The sequence below is a fragment of the Papio anubis genome, chromosome 16 (genome assembly GCF_008728515.1).
Source record: "Papio anubis isolate 15944 chromosome 16, Panubis1.0, whole genome shotgun sequence".
NCBI lineage: Eukaryota > Metazoa > Chordata > Mammalia > Primates > Cercopithecidae > Papio > Papio anubis.
In genome coordinates, this window is record NC_044991.1 from 86,297,473 (window position 1) to 86,304,808 (window position 7,336).

Consider the following 7,336-nt stretch of genomic DNA (forward strand, 5'->3'; position numbering starts at 1 on the left):
TGTGCCTGTAATCTCAGCACTTTGGGAGGCTGAGGTAGAAGTATTGCTGGAAGCCAGAGTTTGAGACCAACCTGGGCAATCAGCAAGACCCCACTTCTACAAAATATTAAAAAAATTAGCTGGGCATCATGGTGCTTGCCTGTAGTTCCAGGTACTCGAGGGGCTGAGGCAGTAAGACCACTTGAGCCCAGGAGGCCTGGGTGACAGAGTAAGACCCTATGTCAAAAAAAAAAAAAAAAAAAAAAAAAAGAAGAAGAAAAAGAAAACATTAGGTAGTATTAGGTATTTTGGCTAGAGCATAATAATTAATTTGATTTTTTGGTTTTCAAAAATTTGAGCTGCAATGAAAGGATATTTCAATGTGTTAAAAAAATAATAATACACTATCTTGGATTTGCTATAAAACAATCCAGAAAAGAGTGGGTAGATAAATGAGGTGGCAAAATATTAAAACAATCACTGAAGCTGGGTGGTAGGTACATGGAGATTTATTCTATTGTTTTTTCAACTTTGGTGTATGTGTGATCATTTCCATAATAGGTTTTATTATTAAATTTTATTATTTTATTATTAAGATAAAATAAAACAAACTAAAATAGTGTTTTATAATTAGACAATTTGTGGCTCATTTTTACAGTTCCTTGATTGCAGGTTTTAATGCACAAAAATGTTTGGTTTACTTTGCTCTAAGACTTGGCCCTGATCTCACCACCTCCCTGAAATGAAGGGCCTTCCCCGACTGCCCTCCTCAGAAACAATCTCCCTGCTCTGAAGTTCCAGGAAGATCCTGGTCCTTGTGTCACTCTAGCATGTATCCAGTATAGCCTGGTACCATCAGCTGGCTTTTTGTGCCCTGAAGTCAGGACTTTCGAATCCAGCAGTCCTGGGTTTGGTGCCTGAGTCTGCTGCTTATTGCTTGTGTGATGTTAGAGATATTCTTTAGCCTTGGTTGTTTCTCTGCAAATGGACATGGGGTAATGGTTGTTGTCAAGGACAATAAATAGTAGGTGTCATCTCTTCCTCTAAAATGTCAGGGTTGGTGTTGCAGGTTGCATTGTGTCTCACAACTTCATATGTTCAAGCCCTAACCCCCAGTACCTTAGAATGTGCTCTTATTTGGAAATGAGACCACTGCACACGTGCTAAGTTGAGATTATCCTGGAGTAGGGTGGGCTCTGATCCATATGACTGGTGTCCATGTAAGGGGGGAAATTTGGACCCAGTTAGGTATACAGGGAAAATCCCATGTGAACAGGAAGGTGGCTGTCCATAAGCCATGGAGTGAGGCTTGGAATGAATCCTCCCCTCACAGTCCTCGGAAGGAACTGACTCTGCTGATGTCTTGATTTTGGAGGCCTTAGTCTGGAGGCCTATGATATGATGCGTTTCTACTGTTTCAGCTGCCCGGTTTATGGAACTTTGTTACGGCAGACCTAGAAAACTCTCAGAGATGGGGTCCCCATCTTTGTGTTCCCTTCAGCACCTGCTCAGTGCCTTCTTCTCATCCCAAAGGGAGGCCACAGCTGTTGTTCAGAATGTTGATGTCATTGCTGACAAGGAAAAGCTTCAGAACTGGGCTATAAGCCCCCATTGCTGCACTCCCATCTTGGGTTCTCAGCTTGGCCACTCGTTTGTCTGTCAGTATTACTCATGCATTAGGGTCAACTCCCTCTCACCCCTCCATGTGTTCACATACACACAGACACCATGCATGTACTCATACACATGTACACATACACACCACACATGTACTCTCACATATGTACACATATACACACCATGCATGTACTCACACACACACATGTACACAGTCTCACCATGCATGTACTCACACACATGTACAGTCTTCATCACACATGTACTCTCATGTACACATACACACCATACATGTACTCTCACACATACACATCATACATACATGCGCACACACAGGTACACATAAATGCCATGCATGTACTCACATACATGTACACACATACGTACCATACATGCACTCACATACACACATACATATGTACACACATACACATGATTTTGTTTCTACTACTTTAGAGCAACAATCTTGAACTATTTGCTAGAATGCTCCTGACCTAGTAAAATCTCAGGAAAGGACAACAAGTCCTTACAAGTTGTAGAGAAGTGATGTATTAACCAATTGGCCTAAACAAAATTCTGTGAGCCCAGTTGTACAAATGTCTGGAAGGTTAGGTCCACATGAGTTAATTCTGAGAAAAAAATGAACTCCTGGATTCTAGAAATTGAGGTTACAGAGCTTGGGTCTGGTTGGGAGTGGAAGACCCAGGAATGTAATCTTGGGGGCTCCAGATAGTTCCATTTCTCCAAGGGCCCTGACCCTGTGTCATTGCTGTGTCCAACCCCTAAGGGGTGACTTTGACTTGGCAGAGTTCTTTGTGGTGACTTTGGCCGCAGTGGTTCTAACAAATTCAGCCTGATGGTTTAAGGGAGCTCCAGTTCCTGGGTCCATTCTAACTTCCTGACTTTGCAAATCCCTGGAGTGGCCTAACTAACTAAAGGAGCCACTCCTAACTACGAATGTGACCTCAAGAACAGGAAGGGGTACAGAAACCCAGCGCCAGGGTAATGGTGAGCAGGTAGGCACAGGGGTCTTCAATGCCAGTGTATGTGGTTTTTGGCCAGTGGCGACAATCTCATCCTTGAAAGTTTTGGGAGACCAGTTTATGTTATCTTGAAGAACTAGGGATTTCTCGTAACTATGGAAACATAAATCTTGGCATTAAAGAGTCAGAGAGAAAACTGCTATTGTTGCCTTGACAACCCATACAACCCCAAGTCTTTGTGGTTAGGAGTAGAGATAATGTGCCTTCAATCTTTTAAGCTAATTTACTTGTGGGAAGGAGAAGTGGAAGTGGGCTTGGGCACCCTGTGGAAGCAGATGCTGCCCTGACTGGGTGTGTGTGTATGAGTCTTCCCAGGCCCACCCTGCCGAGTGGCAGGTGTCCAATTCTGCCTAATAAATGGCCGAGATGTCCTGGAGAGACTGTACCAAAGGACTGGCTCTCATGTTCCAAGGAGGCCCTTGTTTCTTGACTCTGTAGGCCCGTAAATGGAATGACTTCCACTCCTGTATTGCAGAAGTTAACTGTTTTGAGCTGTTTTTGGAGGGGATGTGGCTACCTGAAGGGAGCCGAAATCTTTTGTTACTGGGACAGATACTCAAAAGCCCTTTCCCTCTCCAAGTTCCTGCCCCTCACTTTTTGTAAGAAAGGCTGGGAGTTTAAGGTGCACAGCTTCAGATGAAATGAAGGGTTCTGAATGCATCACACAGCTTCTGCACCTGAGGCACTGTTGCCCTTGAACCTGCTGATAAATGCCCATAAGCACTCAGAGCTCGGGGCCACGTTTAGGTTTCATTTCTATGTTCCATCAAGAGATTATTTTTTCTTCCTTAATATCCTCAGCGGATATTGTGCCTCAACGTGGCACAAAAATTTCTGAGTTGATGTCCAGATGAAATCTGCATGGAGAGTGTCCTCATGGCAACTCTGGGGGACCGGCAAGAGGCTTCCTGTTCTAACTAGAGAACAATGACATCGCGTCTTCTTGAGGCTGAATTGCCAGCTCTCTTTGTTGGGGAAGATAGCAGCGATAGATGAAAGGAAAATTGGAGGAAAGGCTTTTTGAAAATCATTACATTGCCAAGTGTGGGATTTTGGATCCCTATTCAGTGGAGAGAACATTGAGTAAAATGAGAAAACAGCACACACAGAAATGCCTGTGGTGCGGCCGATGAGAGGGGCAGGTGGAGTGGTTCTACCCACCCTACCACGATCCTGGCCCTGTCTCCACAAGAGGTACCTTTCGACAGTTATCCGAATGTAAAATACATTCATATAGAGAGAATGGTGTGTTCAGAAACTTGGAGAAGGTAACCAAATGGCCACTCCACTTTGATGTGCTGAGGGTTTGTCTTCTAGCCCGACCCCAGCTTTCTCCCCATGATCTGAGAAAATGGCTTCCCCCTCCCGGGGATACTTCAGGAAAGCTCAGTGTGGAGAATTCGGGGTTACACAAATTTGTCAATCCAAGGACTCCTCAATAAAACGCCATAGGAGCCTTTTGGGGAGATTTCACTGATTCAGCAGTTATTGGCTGCAACCTGCTCTGTTGGAAACACAGTCCTGGGGATGTGGCCAGGGACAACGCAGGTCCCCACCCTGGGGGAGATTCAGCTTGGAAAGTAAATATCTTGACTGTGCTACAACTGTGATTTAATTCCCAAATGTGGACATTTCACAAATGTATTATAAGATGTGAAGTGTACCTTTATCACAGAACAAACAAGAAGAAGCCAACGAAGCCCGTGGGGCTACGGAGCTTTAAACTAGATTAAAAGCAATTATTTACTGAAATAGCCAATAACACACTCCCTGACCTACAAGGTGCCCGAGCCTCCTTTTCTTTTATCGATTCAATTTCTTCATATTAAATGTGGACAAACATGGAGCATTGTCATGGAAAACCAGCACACTGGTGAATTAGAAAATGATCTGAAAGCACTAAAAGTGCAGGTGATGAATCCGTTTTGACATGCTGCTTTCCTGTTGACTTTGCAGCCATTGAATTTGCTGCTGATCTGAAGTATATTTCATAAAAAACTGCTTCACTAATAAAGATCAGACAAGGATTTCTCTTATTAAGTCTTGGATAACAAGGGAAGATGTGTACGGGTTATTGTGGGTGATTTCTAACTGCTGTTTGTCACACATGAGTGAGATTACATACAGAAATTAATCATCACTGCCCCTGGATGCATTTTGCAAGTTACCTTAAAAACTCATTTAAAAAAAGCATGCAGAAAGTCTCATCCATCATCTCCATCTGTTGCTTTTTCCCTCCATGACCCGGCATGGCTTCACACCGTGATATTCTTTTTTGCTTTTGTTTAAAACAACCACCTTTAAAAAATAAGTTTTCAAACTAGGGATTAGGGAATTGATTACGTGGTGACGTGGTGCTCCTTACATTTCAAGAAGTGGGAGGAAAGCGGGAATTTTAAAGTGGGTGAATCACGGGGGGATTAGAGGGAGCCACAGCACCTGGAGATGGAAGCGTTCATAGTGGATTGCATGGCTTGTTCTGAAACACTTCTGCTTCTGCTCTTTGAAGGCCAAATGGTGGAGAATAACTTATTTAGCTGATGCACAGAGAGCAAAAAGAGGGATGACGGGTGACAGGGTGCGGATCGGTAAAGGAGCAGACGGATTCTCCTCTGAGAAGTGGGCTAACCTTCTCCTTGCTTCCGAGGGGAATGCTAGGGAGGAGATACCTCAGGCTCTGGCTCAGTCCTTCCTGGGTCTTTTCCTGCTGAAGCCAAGTGCATACAGATTGGTTTTCAAGTTCCCAGGTGGAAATGTCTTGTCCAAGAAGCTGTTATGCACAAGACATTTCTTTTTCACAGTCGGCCATTCTCTAGTTTGTTTTCCAAGAGCCCACTAGATCCTGGGTAAAATTGTAGATGCTGGGGGCTCTGTGAGGGGCCAAGACATCCTACAAATGAAGTGGTATTTGGAACAATATTGCTGCTGATCAGAGAGTCAGAGAGAGATATAGGTGCTGATGTCACTGAAATCCTGATCTGGCCAGGTTTGAACGAACCTATTTAAACCCAACCTCACTTCCTCAAGTTCTTAAATTCCTCTTGACAACAAGCCAGTCTGGGTTGAATTTCTGTCACTACCAAAAAGATCTTGGCTAACAGGAAGTGAACTCTGGTTAAGTGAGAGCAGCTCCTGGCATGTGGTTAGGACACATTTGAGGGTCATTGTGGTTTTTACTGTCACTGTGGTAATTCCCCAGGGGCTGTGACCCTCCAACTTTCACCATTCCGGAGCACAGCCTCCTTCACCAGCCTCAGGAAAGAAGCAGGCTCCTGCAGCAAAGTGGAAAGCTGCTCCTGCTTTCCTGGTCTAGGATCAGGACAGCTGAAAGTTCCAGGTTTTGTTTTTAAAAGTAGTTTCGATCAAATCCTGAAATTTTCCAGGGGTTCACAGTTGGAAGAGGTTTTACCTAATAAGAAATCACTCTATTCCTCATGCTAAAGAAGTGATTGTCGATGCACTGTGGATTTTTGCCTCTCGGCGAGTGGTAGCTGGGGGAGGACTGCAGAGTCATCTGTTGTTTTTGGATGTCTAGCGCTCAATGTCCCTTTTTCTGGTGACAGCATCTCTCTTTTCCCTTGGAGACCCGTGGTAGTCTCAATCTGTGAGGTTCAGGTGGACTGACCAACATGCATAGATGGAAGCCTTGCTACAGCTCACACCTGCATCATTCCGAGGAGGACGAACACTTTCTGGAGGGAGCAGGGACAGGTTTGAGAATTCTGAAGGTTCCATCTCATCTCTGCTAAGATTGCTTCTTGGCTGTTAAGGCTCCATTCACATGTATGTAGTGCCTGAATATATCCACAACAAATGGGGAAGGATGATGTGATAGATTGTTTGTAAAAATGGCCAAAATTCTCCATCCCTCCTCTCTCATTCTCTTTGCAATGTCATCTTTCAGCCATCCTCCCAACCCCCATCAAGAAGGGAGGTCCACATCTTTACCCCTTGAATCCAGCCTGGCTTAGAGCTTGCTTTGGCCATTGGAATATGGTGGAAGTGATGCTGAGCTTGTCCCAAGCCCAGGCCTCAAGCATCCTTGGGGCTTCTGTCTGCTCACACTCTCCCTCCCTTGTCCCTGCCTCAGCAACCTACTGCCTCTGTGTGGAAAAGCCTGGCATAGCTTAATGAAGAATGGGGACCACGTGGAGGAGAGCCTGATTGTCCTGGATGAGTCCCTCCTGATCCAGCCTACAGCCAGATGACCCCCAAACACGTGATGGAGCTCAGTCAGGTGAGCATGAGTGAGCCCAGCTGAAACCAGAAGAACCACCCAGCTGACCTCTACAGCAATGATAAATATTTACCAGATTAGCCACTTACTTCTAGGGTTATTTGTTACACAGCAAACGCTGACTGTTACAGACGTCATCAGTTAGGCTTATTAGGTACTAAATTGGTGGCGTGGTTAAAAGTTGTATAAACATAATTTAACTCCACACATCCCAGGAAGCTTTGGAAGGTCACTGACTTTGAAAGCGCAAGGTATTCTTGTTGCCATGGATACCTCCATTGAGACATTAGAGTGCAAAGAGAGAAACCTAGTGTTGCCTTGACAACAGGTTTGCAAATCCGAGTCTGGTAAGGCAAAAGACTACAAAGAATAGGAAGAATCAGGAGCGGGGGGTGCGGAAATTAGCCTAAAGAAGCTTCACTTCTCCCAGTAAAACAACAACTTGCCTCCATGCAGTTGA

The 7,336-nt window shown here is 44.6% G+C and overlaps 1 long non-coding RNA gene across 1 annotated transcript; it reads right to left on the reverse strand.

The window, feature by feature from the left end:
- Positions 1 to 2,850: 2,850 nt before the first annotated feature.
- LOC103887908 lies at positions 2,851 to 7,133 on the reverse strand. The gene is made up of 2 exons (XR_652171.4): positions 6,966 to 7,133; positions 2,851 to 6,433 (listed from the first exon to the last, which is right to left on the reverse strand). It is a non-coding gene; the product is annotated as an uncharacterized LOC103887908 (long non-coding RNA).
- Between the last annotated feature and the right edge of the window lie 203 nt (positions 7,134 to 7,336).